Source organism: Hirundo rustica, chromosome 19, assembly GCF_015227805.2.
Source record: "Hirundo rustica isolate bHirRus1 chromosome 19, bHirRus1.pri.v3, whole genome shotgun sequence".
NCBI classification, from domain to species: Eukaryota; Metazoa; Chordata; class Aves; order Passeriformes; family Hirundinidae; genus Hirundo; species Hirundo rustica.
This window is the reverse complement of record NC_053468.1, coordinates 7,367,309-7,382,131: the sequence shown is the minus strand read 5'-3', so window position 1 is coordinate 7,382,131 and position 14,823 is coordinate 7,367,309. Positions and strand designations below refer to the sequence as shown.

General features: G+C 46.8%; 1 long non-coding RNA gene across 1 annotated transcript; it reads right to left on the bottom strand.

Annotated features, from left to right (window-relative positions):
- Positions 1–364: 364 nt before the first annotated feature.
- On the bottom strand, positions 365–14,533 carry LOC120761549 (uncharacterized). The gene is made up of 3 exons (XR_005703676.1): positions 14,099–14,533; positions 3,189–3,327; positions 365–3,093 (listed from the first exon to the last, which is right to left on the bottom strand). It is a non-coding gene; the product is annotated as an uncharacterized LOC120761549 (long non-coding RNA).
- Between the last annotated feature and the right edge of the window lie 290 nt (positions 14,534–14,823).

Below are 14,823 nucleotides of genomic sequence, written 5' to 3'. Positions count from 1 at the left end.
TATGTGAACAGAAAAGGTGCCTCGTGTTCATCAGTAGTGGCTCAAGTTGGCTTTTAGGGGAGATTTAAGCACGAGCTCACCACCAGCTGCCCAGCTGAGTCCTGTTCTGAGCTCTGAGGCTAATTTCTGCCACCCCTGAGAGGGTTTTATCCAGGGTCTATTAGCCATTGTACAGCAGGAGGTACATTACCATGGAACAACAGCTCCAAGGAAATAGCTCAGATTTACTGTGCAACTGAACAGAGTGGGAAATTGAGTGGTCCCAGGTGTAGCCTGAGTAAGTTGCTTGTAACAGAGGCAAAAAAACCCCAAACTGAGTGAAAACTAAACAGGCTCCAGGAAGGTGTGCATGTCTTTCACTCACTTTCCTATTTAAGAACTGTGTATTTTATCCAAATTTTTAACCTAGTCCTATGGGTGTACAACAAAAAGGCTTTAACACACTAAATATATATCTAGAAATATAAATGCATTTGCAACTAATATTGTACACATATAGAAAATGACAACGTTCTAAGTGAAAAATTCTTTACCAGAATATTCATGTGCTGTTGTTTGTAAGTTTTTACTCCTGTGAAATATTACTTAGTCTAGAATGCACACAGAAATATCAGCACGTGTGGGGATCACAGTCCTGCAGTATCAGGAGGACGTGATGCTAAATGCTCGTGAGTGTTGAAAACTCAGTGAATTGGGAGGTCTGGGTGACAAAACTCTGGAGCAAAAACCATCAGGGAAAAAAGAGAGGGGAGGAGGGGGGGAAAAACCAACTAACCAACCAAAAAACCAAAAAGACACACCCACAAGCTTAAGTGTAGCAGTCAAAATAAAATAAATATAAAATAGGAACAATATCAAGCATTGTGAACTAAAGATTAGATGATATGGCTGAGGAAATCCTGTGAAATGCTGCCAAGAGCTCTTTACCCTTCCTGGGGTGCCATCAGCATCCTCGAGCAGGGGTCAGGTGAAGATCCCACCTGTGGGAAAAGGCAGCAGGAGCATCTGGAGAGTGACACTGCTTTGGGATCTGCTGCTCTCAGCCCAGGCAGGGAGGGGAAAGGAAAAAAAAAGGAAAAGAAAGGAAAGAGGACTTTCCTTTTTCACCTCACAGAGCTCACTGGTGGTTCCTAAACTGGTGCAGATCCTGCACTGGCAGGAGAGCCAGCAGCACTTATCTCTGCTTGCCTGGAATCACCCAGAAAACAAATTTCTCCACTGCTTAACATCTGAGTTTTTAGGGGTGCAGCTGTGAAAAAAATACCCTCCAGGGCAAAGCAGACTGAGTAAAACCCAGGTGAAGGTACCCAAAGTGCCTCAGTGCAAAGGCATAACCCCTCGGCTTCTCGGTACAAGGCAAAGAGAGGCCCAAATGTCTCTCTGGATAAAGGAAATCTGGGAACTGGGCAAACCTGCAGTGCCCATGGCAGACAGGAATCTCTGCACAGGGCCAGGGAAGCCAGGCAGGAACACACAGAGCTTCTTCCTTCCAATTTGTGTTCTGCCATCAGGGATGAAGGCTCCCTCCAGGGGAAGATGCAGCTTCAAAGCACGGAGTGGCACGAGTTGAGGCCACAGCAGCTGTGTGTGACAGTCACAGGGGGCCAGACAGGGCCCCAGTGCTCCCAGTGAGATGTGGAGATGGCCACTGAGGGATGAGGTGATACCACACCTGCTTTAGGTCACAGATATTTTTCCCCTGGGTCTTTGCATTTCTAAAGCCAAGTTCTGTAAGTGGGCAAGTTCTCGCTGTTGCTATTACAATACAATTTGCATACAAACCATTAAAAAAAAATCATTACAAGCTATTTACATACATAATACATGTAATTCCTCCATTGCATCTTCATGATCTTGACTGTTACCTGTCCTGCTTCTCTTAGATAATTTGAATTTGTACAGGAACATTTTTCATCCTCCAATTATTTTTCCCTGCCTAATACTAAAGCCCTAATGCATCTGGGGTCCCAACATGTAGTTGATGAAACAAATTTACCTGAGGCAAAATCAAAATTTTTGATCTGCACATCATATAGAACCTCGTCTGCATTGCCAACCACATCAAGTTAAATACAACAGAGACATTTCTTTTCCAAGTCTGTGTTCACTGCACTCACTGCTCCAATTCCAAGGCAGCAAGCAAACCCTGCACAACTGTCCTCTGGAAATCAGCTCAATTGTATCTAGAGCACAGGAAAGCACCTCTGGGAGGAACATCCTTAGCTGGATAGAGGAGCAGCGCCTCTGTATTGGTGGTGAGGCTGGTTGTGAGAAGAAGCCTGATTTGTGATGTGACTGCGCTTGTGAAAATGTTCACTGCAAATGCTGCTTATGTGTGCTGACCCCTTAAATGCAATTACTGACTATGATTACAGCTCAGATTGGTAATACTTTGTGTTTAGCCTTGGGGGAAATAATCAAGAACAGAAAACTAGATGGAATTGTGTCTTCTTACTGAAGCAGAAAAGTAGTCTGCTTTGGGCTGACATAAAATGCTTCTATACATCAACTGATTCACCACGGGAATTCTGGGTGGCAGAAGACTTACCAGGCATTAAGGAAAAACATTGGATCTATACAGGCTAAAATAAATCACTCCTGAGTGACCAGGACAGTGTCTAGGCCAGGCAAACCCACCATAGTTTTCCTTTTACTGGGGCAAAGTCGGATTCTTTGGCAGAAGAGCTGAACAAGTCCATTCACACCGAGGGTTCCCTCAAAGATGGAGCTTTGTTTGCATCCCAGCACTTCCATCTGCTCTTCAGGGCTTCATCAGGGCTCCAGCAGGGAGCACATGCACACACAGGGACGCTGCTCAGCCTCTTGGAGAAGCCATCCTTTGGGTGGAGTTCCAGGTGCACCAGGTTCCCTGCCAGCCTGGAACAAGCTGTGGTGATGCAAACTCCGTTACAAACGCGGGGCTGCACCCGGCAGGAGCAGTGCTGAACATGAACATTGCAGATTTACACGTGTAAATGGTGTAGGGACGTCCCAGAGAGCCCCTGGCAGGAGTCCCCCGTGTCTCTGCTGAGATTGTTGTGCTTTGAATGTGATACACCAACAGCCTCCTGCCTTGCCTCTGCAATTGGGATCCTCCGGGGATGCCAAAATTTAAAGCAACAGTAAGCAGACAAAAAGGCAGAAAGCCTGATTCAAAGGCTGTGATAGCACAGATATTTTACTCTCACCCCATTCTGACGCTTTGCTGGAAGTCACAGAAGTTCCTCATCACAAGGAAGACAAAGGCCTTGCTCAGGGCTCTGACAAACAGCTCCTCACACGTGGTTCAGTAAAAGTCTGAAGTGCTTCTGTGTCACAACATTCAGCCTGCCAGATTAATGATGCACTTAATGCTCTGAAACTCTTAGGAGGCAGCAAGGGCTAACTTAAAAATAAGCACAGTGGGAGTTAATTTCTGCAGCATGAAAATATCGCCTCAAATTGTAGCTCCACACACAGGGCAGGTATTCTCAAATGCTTGGGATTGCTCATCATGGCAAAGTATCTCCATTTGGCAGATAAGAGGCAGCTGGAAGGGCAGGACTTGGCTGCTCATGGGTTTTGCAGGTCAGGGCAGTGGTACAAGATAATGAATTTCCTGTTCACAGCTCAGAGCAGCCCAGTTCTGAAGAAAGAACCCAGAACTACAGAACTGCTGCCAGGAAACTCTGAGTGAATCAGCCTCAGACACCTCCTGCCCAGGGTATAAGATATATTGCCATAAGCTCTAAACCCCACATTATTAATGACAGAAAATGAGGCTTTATTGGGGTATTTTTCCACTGGTCTCTCCCTGTGAGACTTTATCCTGGGTCCCAAGGTGTTTCCTATTAGACAACCATTTAAACACTGCAAAAACCACCGAGCAAACCCAGGAGGAACTCCTTGGACCACATCTTTCAGATGTTTCAACCAGCCTGGTTTAGCCTGGAATGCAATATTCACTATGCCCTGGAAGGATGGATGGGGCCACTCTAAAACATCAATAGTACAGTCTCTCTGTCATTTAAGCAATTACTTAATTTCTCTTGCTGCTGTCTGGAAAAGAAATCCTTCAGCAACAATGGACCTGAGCTTTGTGCTGTATCACTCAGGACTTCAAGCCTGTTGTTTTCTCACTCAGACTTTACCTTGCTGCTCTGCCTTTCACTGCCAAGGTTCATCCCAGACCAGAGGTCATTGTTTTAATCAACATTTTAAAATCTCTGTGAATGGAAAACACTACATCAAGTGTCAGGGCTTTTTTTTTTTTTTTTCTCCTCTCTTTTTTTTTTCTTTTTTTAATAAACTGATGTTCTGTTTCTTTAATAGGTTTAGTTCTCACCAGTGCTCAATTCTTACTCATTTGTTAAGTCTAATTAGTCAGTATTCAAATGTGCCATGCATTAATTTGGCCACTGCTCAAATCTCACACAGATTTCATAGGAATATGGATTACTTGAATTTTAAACACAGTCTGTTCCACCAATTCTGACATATTAAGCAAACTCACAAGCCATTGGGGCCATAAAATGCCAGATGACCTAACAGCCTGTGACAGTACAGAGTGAAAAAGCTATTTATGTTATTAACTGATGCTCTGAAGTGAGAGCTGCACAACTGAGCCCGTTTCCTTTGATTTCTCCAAGATTTGGGTCAGGCTCAGACACTTGGCTACTTCAGCCTCAGCACAGAGGTGCTGGCCATTAGACACAGAGCCAGGACTCACTCCAGCCTTCCCTGGCTGCAGCCACAGAAACAGATCATCCTGCCTGCTTCACCTGGTTAATACGATAATTAAGTCATTTCAGCTAATGGGCTTTAAATTCATCTTCTAGGGTAGTCTAGACAACTCCTTAGCATTGTAGCAGAGCAAGGAGGCATCTTCTGTACTTCTGGGCCAATTTGTGCTGGGGAAAAGACAGAGGCTGATCAGAGCTCGAGGCAATGAGTTTAAGCCAAGCCTAAGCCTCCTCTCCTCCTCTCACTGATGGGTGCTGCTGTCAAGTTTACCAAGGGCTTTTGCCCTCACTTAGAACATTCCGACTCTCCTTTTAGAGCTGAGGGAATGTTTGGATACACCAGGCTCTCTGGGATCCCCCACTGCCTCTGGCACACGCACCTGTGCCCATCAGCTTGTCTAGGCAGGGATGTTGGGGTGGTGGCTGGCTGCTGGCGTTAGCACAGCGAAAGGAAAGCGCGTTTGAACGCAAGTGCTGAAGCCTGCCCTGCCTCTGCTGGTGCATTCAGCGGCACAGCACAGCCACTGTCCCTTCAGCCAGTCTGGACAGTGCCACGGGCACTCTGGGCTGAGCACTCAGCTTACATTTCCCTGAACTGCAATAGCTTTGCTGGAATTCAGCAGGACAGCACCTTCCAAACACGGCAACCTGTGAAATAAACGTTTCAGGGTTCAAATCGGGGTTAGCCTGACTCCTTTGGCAACGCTTCCTCCTCCAAATAAGTGCAGAAATTACAGGAGAAAAGCAAGTCCACCCAAACCATGGCAACAATCCAGGACGAGGATGATTAATAAAATCACCTTTAGGTGAAAAAACGCAGGACTGCCGAGTTCTTCCTAAATAACAAGCTCTGAAACTCCAGCACTGAAGCTTCCCTAAGGCAGCAGCGCTCAGAAGTGTGACAGCATCCTCACAATGGGCAAGGGGAAAGAAAGGGAACCTCTCAGCTCTGCCTCTCTACCAAGAGTCAGGAAAAAACCAAAGGACAAGAGCAAAGTGAGCTTGTGTGGCTGCCATAGTTTTTAACCATCACTGACTTGATAGTTCTGCTCAAAATGAACATGGGACCAGGCAGAGAAGGGACTTGGCAAATGATCCACAAAACTTTTCACAACACTGCCCTGGCAATGGGATCGGGTCCATCTATCAGCACAATGTGAAAACTGACAAACTTCTTCAGGTTCTGCAGACCCAGAGATGAGCAAATACAAGATTTCTCTTTTAGTCCAATAGTGAAATTGCACAGACATATGAGAAATGGGGGCGTGGGAGAGACAAATTTTTAGAGTGGGGAGGTGTAGAGACAGATTTGCTTGGGGAAAAATGAGGAGCTTCCAGCACATAAAAACAGCCTGAATCTTTTGACGGAAGAGCTTTCCAGCCCAAATGAAGTATTTTACTTTGCCTTTGTATTTTGCAAGACTTGTATAATTTAAAAATTTTCTTCCCCATTTCAAATTTTTTATTTCTTAAGTAAAAGTCAGTTTTTCAACTGGCAGTCTTAGGGCAAAATGCTTTGGTATTTTAAAAGTGCTGTCCTTTATCCTTTTGAGTTAAAATTATTTGCAAACTGCTTCAAAGGCCAGCATAACTGGTCAGGCATGTAGTGCTGAGCACAGCCACGGTGTTTCTTGTTGCAGTCCCAGTCATCTGCGATTAAGGCACAATGGAGCATGGACACATCCTTTGTATTCGTGTCTGATAACGTTTTTTAACTTATCAAGGACTTTGAACACTCAATATCTAAGGACAGCCTTGCAGTTTCTGGTTTGGTCTGTTTTAAAACTTCTAGTCAGCATAACAGGATAGAGAAGGCTGAATTGAAGAGGAGTGACAAAGGATGGCTAAAGCTCCCTGTGTCTCTACTGTCCAGGATTTTCCACAACTGTCCTTCCAGCACAGTCTTTATCTGGATATAATTGAGCTGCTGGGTGCAAGGAAGAACCCAAAGAGCTCTGTCTGATCACTGCAGCAGAGATTAAACTAAAGCTGTTGTATCACAGGCCACCGGGTTTTCTTCCCTGAGGCGCTGGATGCCAACACTACTAATGAGTGAAAGCCCAACTTCTGTTCACAAGGAGAGAAAACAGCAAGGCTTTGGTGGTTATTTCTGAGAAATGGACAGTGGCCAGACAGCAGAGCCATCACTCTGCAGTGCTGCTGTGCCTGACTCAGAGCAGCTCTGCACTGACCAGGTGATGGGACTGGCAGTCACTGAGTTCCTGCTCCTTCCCCAGCTCCGTGTCCACTCAGCTGTGCTCACCTGAGGCACAACCCACAGCTTTCCCCTCAGCACCACTCTGAGCCGCTCCAGGATCGATTTCTCCATAAACCGTAGGAGAAAATGCACTTTCAGTGCAGAAGAGAGACTTGTGAGAAGTCATTGGGAGACTGTGAAATGCACAGAATGCAATGGCTGTGAGCAACTTGTTGGACACCTGCACAGTGATGGGCTGAGCCAGGGCCTCTCTCTGCTGCTGCTGCCCACCCTGCACCCGAGCCTCATCAGAACAGCTCAGCAGAACCACAGCCACAGCCACCTTCAGAAATACCAGCTCTTCCCTCCACTCTCTGGCTGTCAAGAAGCATTTGGAAATGCTGATAGAAGGAAAAGGGAAAAAAAAAAAAAATCTTTCTCTTGAGAACAATCCCAGCAGGAGCCTCCTGTGTCTCCCTGTGAGAAGAACTGGTTTTGTGTTACACTTTCCCACTGGGGAACCACACAGCGCAGCAGGCAGAGGCAACAAGCAACCCCCTCCACAACTCAGACACTTGCAATGTCCCACGCTGTTCCCAGTGCTGCAGATCTGCCTCTCAATGCATCCCCCATCCGGGAAGCAAAGGCAGACAGGCAATTTAACTGTCACCCACTCAGACAAATCAGTGCCAAAATGAGTCCAGAGCTACGATTTCTAAACTGCTTTCTCCATTGTCACCAAAACCTGCTTTTCAAGCAAGACTTGCCAAGGCTTCAAATCTTAACCAAACGAATCAATCTATAAATGATGAAATTGGAAAAAAAGAGAGATCTTATACGGCACAAAGCTGTTCTACCCTACCACACAGGCAGATGAGGCCACAGGTATAGGAAATACACTTTGCTGTCTGAAGTGGAAAGATGATGAGCTATGGGATGTGTTTTTCAATGGAAGATCAAGTTTCCATTACCCTTGTCATTCACAGGTCAAAGTCATTGAAACTCCACAGCAAAAAGGAAAGAGATGCACCTGTGCTACCAGGGAGTGAAGGATGAGGACAAAGATGGAAAATCAGAGACAGAGAGGCCTTTGACACTCCTCAAGAGAGAAAGGCTTTTTCATGGATTTAAATGAAAACTGTGCAAAGAGAGCACTTTTCTGGTAAGCGAAGACCGATGGCTGCCATTACCATGAACAAGCTTGTCTGACACATTTTGTGTGTGACCCTTTGCTGTGACAGGGAAGGCAGAACCTCGCCAGATTGTTGTGGCTAAAAATGTATAAAACACCAGAAGAGTGGTGAAATTAAGTCATTTAAAACATTTTTTTTAAAAATCCACTTCCCATTAAGGATTCAACACCAACACATATTTCCTTTATAGAAACAGGGGAAAGTCTTTCTGTAATACATTAATGTATTGAGCTTGTGTAGCAAGGTTTTGGTGGCAGGGATGGTTTCTGTGAGGAGCTGCCAGAGTTCCTGTGTCTGAGGGAGCCAAGGGCAGCTGGCTCCACGGTGAACCCACCGGTGGCCAAGGCTGAGGCAACAGCCTCACTTTCAGCGTGGCAGCTGACCCAAAACATTTGATACCAGCAAAGGGCATCAGCTGTCTGTGATCCACATTGCTTCCACGCTGAGCAGCAGAGCAGGCAGCAGCAGGACAGTGTTGGGTGCAGGCCTGGCCAGGAACAAGGACTCCTCTGCGTTTTCCATGACCTTCTCACCCTTTGGACTCGATGGCAGCTGCTGACTCAGCAGGCCAGTCACTGCCAGGGCAGAACCCTGCCAGGTACCAGCAGGATTTACACTCTCAAGCTTGCTGCCTCTCTCTCCCATAACAACAGCAGCATTATCTCCACGCTGAATGTGCCCAGCAAAGCAGCCTGGGTGTAACACTGTATCCTGAATGTGACAGTGCACCTTTCCACTGCCAAAACACTCCCTAACCCCTCCAGCACGCTTCATGATGAATGAAACACTACTTTTGTTCCCAGAAGTTAAACACTTGAGGCAGATACTGTATGACATGAGAGATGAGGGTGTGTTGAACTTGTACCAGGCCACAGCCTTCCCCTGTTTGCATGGCCAGGTGTGTGATAGTGTCCAGCACACACCACATGATTTCATGGAGTTCCCGTCACGGTGCTGCAATCCTGGAGCGCAGCCTCTCCAGAGACAGGCTCAGATAAGAAACAGGAGTATTTCCACCTAACTTTGTTCTTTAAATGTGTGTGAAGACATAAACACTTGGTGCTCTGGAGGAGGACAGCTGCTCCTCCTGTGCCACGAGCGGCTGTTCCTTAGGGAGCACCTGGCACCTCTCCAGCTTTCAGCCTGCTTCCTGCTGGGCACTCTGCTCCTTTCAAATCTGATTCTGCTCCCTTCAGGGCAGCACGGGGAGTATTCCCTCTGAAGTGAGGGAGTGATGAGCCCAAGCACTGGGTTCAGGCCTCAGCCCAGCAAGCACCGTCTGCCAGGAGCCCCCAGAGAGGAGCTCAGCTCTGACCATCAGTCATGCCCCTCAAACTCCTCAGGATCACAGCCATAGAGTCTGAGGAAGGCAGATTTTAACAGTAATAGGAGAAGAGCCCAGGACTCTTCAGATGTTCCAGTGTTCTGGAAGTCAAACATTAAAAAAACAAAAAAACCCCCAAACCTGCAATGTTTAGGGTTAGTTCAATTGAGTCTTCTGTGACACTGAGGTCAATCATCGGTGTTAGCATGACAAATTACCAGCATCTCTAGATCGTTAATTAACATCTCAAATGTCCATGGGTGATGGATGTGAACCCAGATCCACTTTATGCAGGGGTTGAGACCAGCTTTCACCCATCAGCTAATCTCAGAAAGCCAAACCAAAAAACTATAGAAAAAAGTTTTGATGAAATCCAACAGACAGATCCACAAAAATCATGTGCTGAGCCGTGCTGTACACTGAGGTCCTCCCTTCCCAAGCAGAGCATTTCAATAACAGTGAAGATTCCTGAAATCTAATTTCTTTTTTTAATTAAGATGTTGTCCAGGTAGTAACATTTAAAGTTGATGTTAGACACTGGAGTTTTTTGGGTTGCTTCTGAACTCATGTAGCAGAGTCCAGTATTTTGGCAGTCAGCAGTAACAGGTATAGCATGAGAGCTCAGAAATCAGTTCTTTCCTGTGATCTCATCCCCCTGATGAACAAACCCTTTAATTAACCAAGCAGTGCAGTTGGCTCACTCCTGCAGCAGCACCACTCACTGATTGTGTGGGGAAAAGCTGCTGCAGAGGGGATCAGTCCATTAAAGAGAAAACCGCCCTGCAATCTTTCAGGGAGATTATACAACTGCATCAAAATTAAATTGACATGAATCCAATTCTCATTTCACTGTTTGCCAACAAAAGCTCGTGCGTAATGTGGAACAGTCTCTTTACTTTTTAACCAAAGTCTGGAATGCAAATTCAATTTTTGTCTTTGGTCTAACCTGAGGGGAAGCCTGCAAAAGTCATTCTTTCAGGTTGTAATTCACTAGTGGTCTCCTGTGTTACCCTGGTTTTTCTGAGTTTTTTATTAGCCTTTTGAATTTTCATAAATGGAGTCAGATCTTTTTAGTTACTGTACAATATTAAGAGCAGTTTTCTACCTTTTCCCACAGATGTAACATAAACAAATCCTTTGTTTTTCATTCTCTGTCCTTTGTTTGCATATTTCTAACCTGAAAACAATTGCAACTGACAGTTGGTTTAGCCACTTGGCTGAAAGGTGAAAAACCCCAAGAAGCCAATCTTCTGCTAGACCCACAAATGTATAAAAAGTAAGAAATAAAACAAAGAGGCTCTCTCCGCCTGGTCTCAGCTTTGAGCTGGATCGGAGAAGGACCTCTGCCCTGCGAAACCTCCTGTCTGCGTGTGGCTGCTTTGCGTGTCGTGGCGACACTCCTGAGGCACCAGCCTGGGTGGATCCCCTTCCCTGCCAGGGGCTGGGCTCGGTCCCATAAACTGGACAGGACTATGGCTCTGCTCCCCAAGAACCCCACCCTGGTTTGTGCCAGCAGGGATTTGCAGCAAGTTGAAAGCTGAGCAAAGCCCCGACGCGCAGGGCGCTGCGGATGCGGCCCAAACCCCTCACACACGCGGCCATGGCTCCTGCTGCTCTCTGCAGCCTCTGCCCACCTGCCCTGGAGCTCAGAGCAGGGGCTGGGCAGGCAGGAGCAGCACTGGCAGCTCCACCAGCGCGCCAGGAAGCCAGCCTGGGTGAAGGTGCCACGGCAGGGTGGGGGGAACGATACCCAGCTCATTTCGGGAGCCATCAGCTCCTGCTTTGCCCCGGTTTTGAAACCGATGCGAATGTGACCGGCAGGGAGTTGTCAAACCTTCAATATTTAATTTGGGGCACTATGATGAGACTCAAAATGAAGCTGGATCCAGGACAAAGTAATTAAAAGCATGACTGGGGAATGGTCCTACCCACATCTGCCTCAGGCACCTGAATCTGCCGCAGGAACACGTCAGCGTCCTCCCTGCGGGACTGAGTCCGAGCGACCCTCAGCAGCACATGATTAGAGACTTTGAAGTTGCAAAAGCTACACGAATGCCAGAGGGAATCTTTTTGTTCCTCCCGGTGGCATTGACTGCGGGGATTATCTCCAGGAAGGCAGATGAGGTGAGCATGGGTGCAGTGACAGTTTGTAATCTCTTCTGCCTCTTTGCATCCCCTCCCTGCCCGGAGCAGCTCTGCTGCCTGTATCCGCCGCCAGATAACAGCAGCAGCTTCCAGTCTTCTCTTTTAATCTACACAGTCGTTAAAATTCACCTCCCAGCAATTACCTGACATAAGTTTTAGGAGAAGTTTGGGGCTGTTGTAGCCAGCCAGCTGATTAAAGCTGCAGGGTCAGAGCCCCACCGTGCTCTGGGCTCCTGCTGGACTCAGAACAATCTTTCCCTTCCACAGCCTGAGCAATGGTGGAATATTCATGTAGATTGTCCATACAGAAGCAAAACTGAAAATTCATTCCTGGTAATTCTGTCTGGAGAGGACCTGCCACACAAACCACAGGAGACTTCACAGCTGAAGCCCTTACTACCAAAGCAGTATCAGACCTCTTTGCAAACTCTAGGTAAGTGCAATGATTTGAACAGGGAGCATTGCCTATCCCCATTAAGCATGAAAAACACAATAAACTCGGCAGCATTTTCTGGTTTTTTTTTTTAAAATGGTCCAGGAATGCTGGATTCCAGCACATTTCCCCAGCCAGCAGCTTCTCCTCTCCCACTGTTCAGTGACAGCACACACAGAGCAGCGTCCAGCAGCCCGTGCACGGGGGAATTATTGGGGAAAGCTGTTTCAAGCTGAAGTAAAATGCTGTGTAATCTCCAGTTATCTGTTATCATTCCTCATCAGAGAAAGAAGAGCCTCTCAGTGATCACTTACACAGCGAGGTGTAACAGAACTGTCTCAGTGCAGTCAGCAGAGCCCAGCACATGCTCCAGCCCCTTCGTGGTGCTCCACAATGGGAAAGCACATCCCAGCTCCTTGTCCAGCTGCACGGGGGATCCAGAGCTTCTAGGACCAGGAAAAGTCCTATTTTCTTTTTATGTTACCCAGTTCATGCCCTGCCCACACTTCAAGGACCTTGCTGTCATTCAGAAATGAAAGCATTTGGGATGTGTGTGTGTGCTTCATTACAGAAAATCACGCTCAGAGCAAGTCTGTGGTAAACCACACAGGAAAAAAAGTGATCTGCAGGAGAAGAGATTCCCAAAGCACCCCAGCCAGCCCTGCAATTATTTCACAGCTAGTTTGGGGAGAGAACAGTGCTAAACAAAGGCTGCAGCATGTGCAGTGCTCTCACTTCCAGCACAAGTGAAACATGTTACAGGAGATGGGCCTGTCAGCCAAACAGCGAATTCAGGCAATATCTTAATTCCCAGAAACAGTCTATTGACAGTGATTTACCAGTGACAGGAGGGCTCCCGAGCAGATGGGAAGCTGGCAGGCTGTTTGGATAGCTGCAGTCCAAGGAAGATTGCCACTGAATGCTCCAACAGTTCTACAGAGCAGAGAGAAACTAAATATGCAAACTGTAAATGTAATTAAAAAGACTGGAGGGATTGGTTAGGAAGGGAGAACGAGAAGGGCTTGAGAGGTATATGTGGAAATATTTGGGCTAACACGTGGGATTTGTATGACAACATTCGGAGGGATGAGTATCAGACAAAGAATACATTTACGGGGAAATCCGCAAGGCTGTTTACTTATGCTCCTGATACACTTAACTAAGATAATTAGAAGCTATAAGCTGACATGCCATTTAAGGAAAAAAGATTATAGGAAACAGCCTGGCACCAGCAAAGAATAAACTGGTCCAATACACATTTCATGAGTAAGTCTCACGAAGGATTCACTGCAAACCACAGATCCAATACACACACATAAACCCCTGCTTTGCCACCCCCACACTGACTCGGGTTCTACATCTTAGATCTCCCAGTTCAGCACTGAGATCACAATTTCTCATGGGATTTTAGGACTGGTGTCCTCAGAGTCAGCATTTAGTTCTGTCCCTTAGGAGTCATATTCCAGCTGCAGGTGTGCCAGTGGGAGGAGGAGTGGAGCAGCCATCCCGAGGGCCAGGTTACCCTGCATCACAGTGTGTGCCTCAGGGCACAGCCTGGCAGCACCGTGCCTGCGCAGCAGCCCCTGCCCGGCACAGCAGCTCTGCTCTGACACCTGCTGCAGGGCAATGGCCCAGCCCAGGGACACTCAAGGGGCTCTGCAAAACCCCAGCACGTCCAGACAGCCCAGTGACAGGGGGGTGCTGTCACTTAGAGCACACAGATGACAAAAAATGCCCCTCCCAGAGTTTCCTTTCAGCTGGCAAATGACAAACTGACTTTGTGCCTTTCTGGGGAAATATCAGCTATCCATCAGTCCTGCTCCATAGGGGTCACTTTTACAGCACACAGAGTACAGAACCAAGGGCCAGCCATGCCCAACTCCCAGCGCCCTGTCTAAAGAGGAGAACACCAAAGGGAAAGGGGGCAGAAACCCTGGGGCTGTGGAGGTTAACAGGAAGCAGTGCTCTCTCCTAAGCACCACTAAGGTCACCCCCAGCACGACAGACATTTCATCCACAGGTTTTGTATCCCAGATGAAGCCAGACCAACAGCTTTCAAAGCACAGTTAACAACCAAAAACTTACCAGCACCACCACTGAGTCCCTTCAGTGTCTTCTCATAGCTGGAGAGAAGCATTTCCTGACAGGATTCTTTGTTCCACGACACTTCTTACACCTTCTCTCTCACACGTGGGCCAAGAGCTCAGAGCCCTTTGATTTCCTACTTCTCTATGGATACTGAAATCTGATGCTTCAGGGGGTTTTGTCTATCTAAAACCAGCCCTGAGCATCCCAACACATCCCTACTGCTGGAGGCTCAAGTCAGTGAGATCCTGAGCGTGCCCAAGCAGAAATGTTTCCTGAGTGGATCAGCTGCAGTAGAGTATTTGTGATTTACCATAAATCCCTTACTGCTAAGGCAGACATGCCCACAGAAAATAACAAAAAACCCAGCTGAAACACTGTGACCTCCTACAAGACTTAGAGAACTGCCTGCACTTGAGACAAGACAAAAATAAAGCTGCAGTGGTCTAATTTCAAATGAGAGGACATCTGGTTGTTATTAAAGGCATCGTTAGCATCATTGGTCACCTTTGAGCATTTAGAGCACCTATAAAGGAGCAAATAAGGCTGTGTGAGCACCTGTGCCTTTATAACCCATTCCAAAGTTACCATTTGATAACAGCGTTTGATAGAATTTTAAAACAGGAGTAATGCAAGTGCAACATAAAGTGATTGATGTACTAAATACAGGCAAAGTACATTGCCCATGTTTACAAGTATATAAAATATGTAATACATGTATTAAA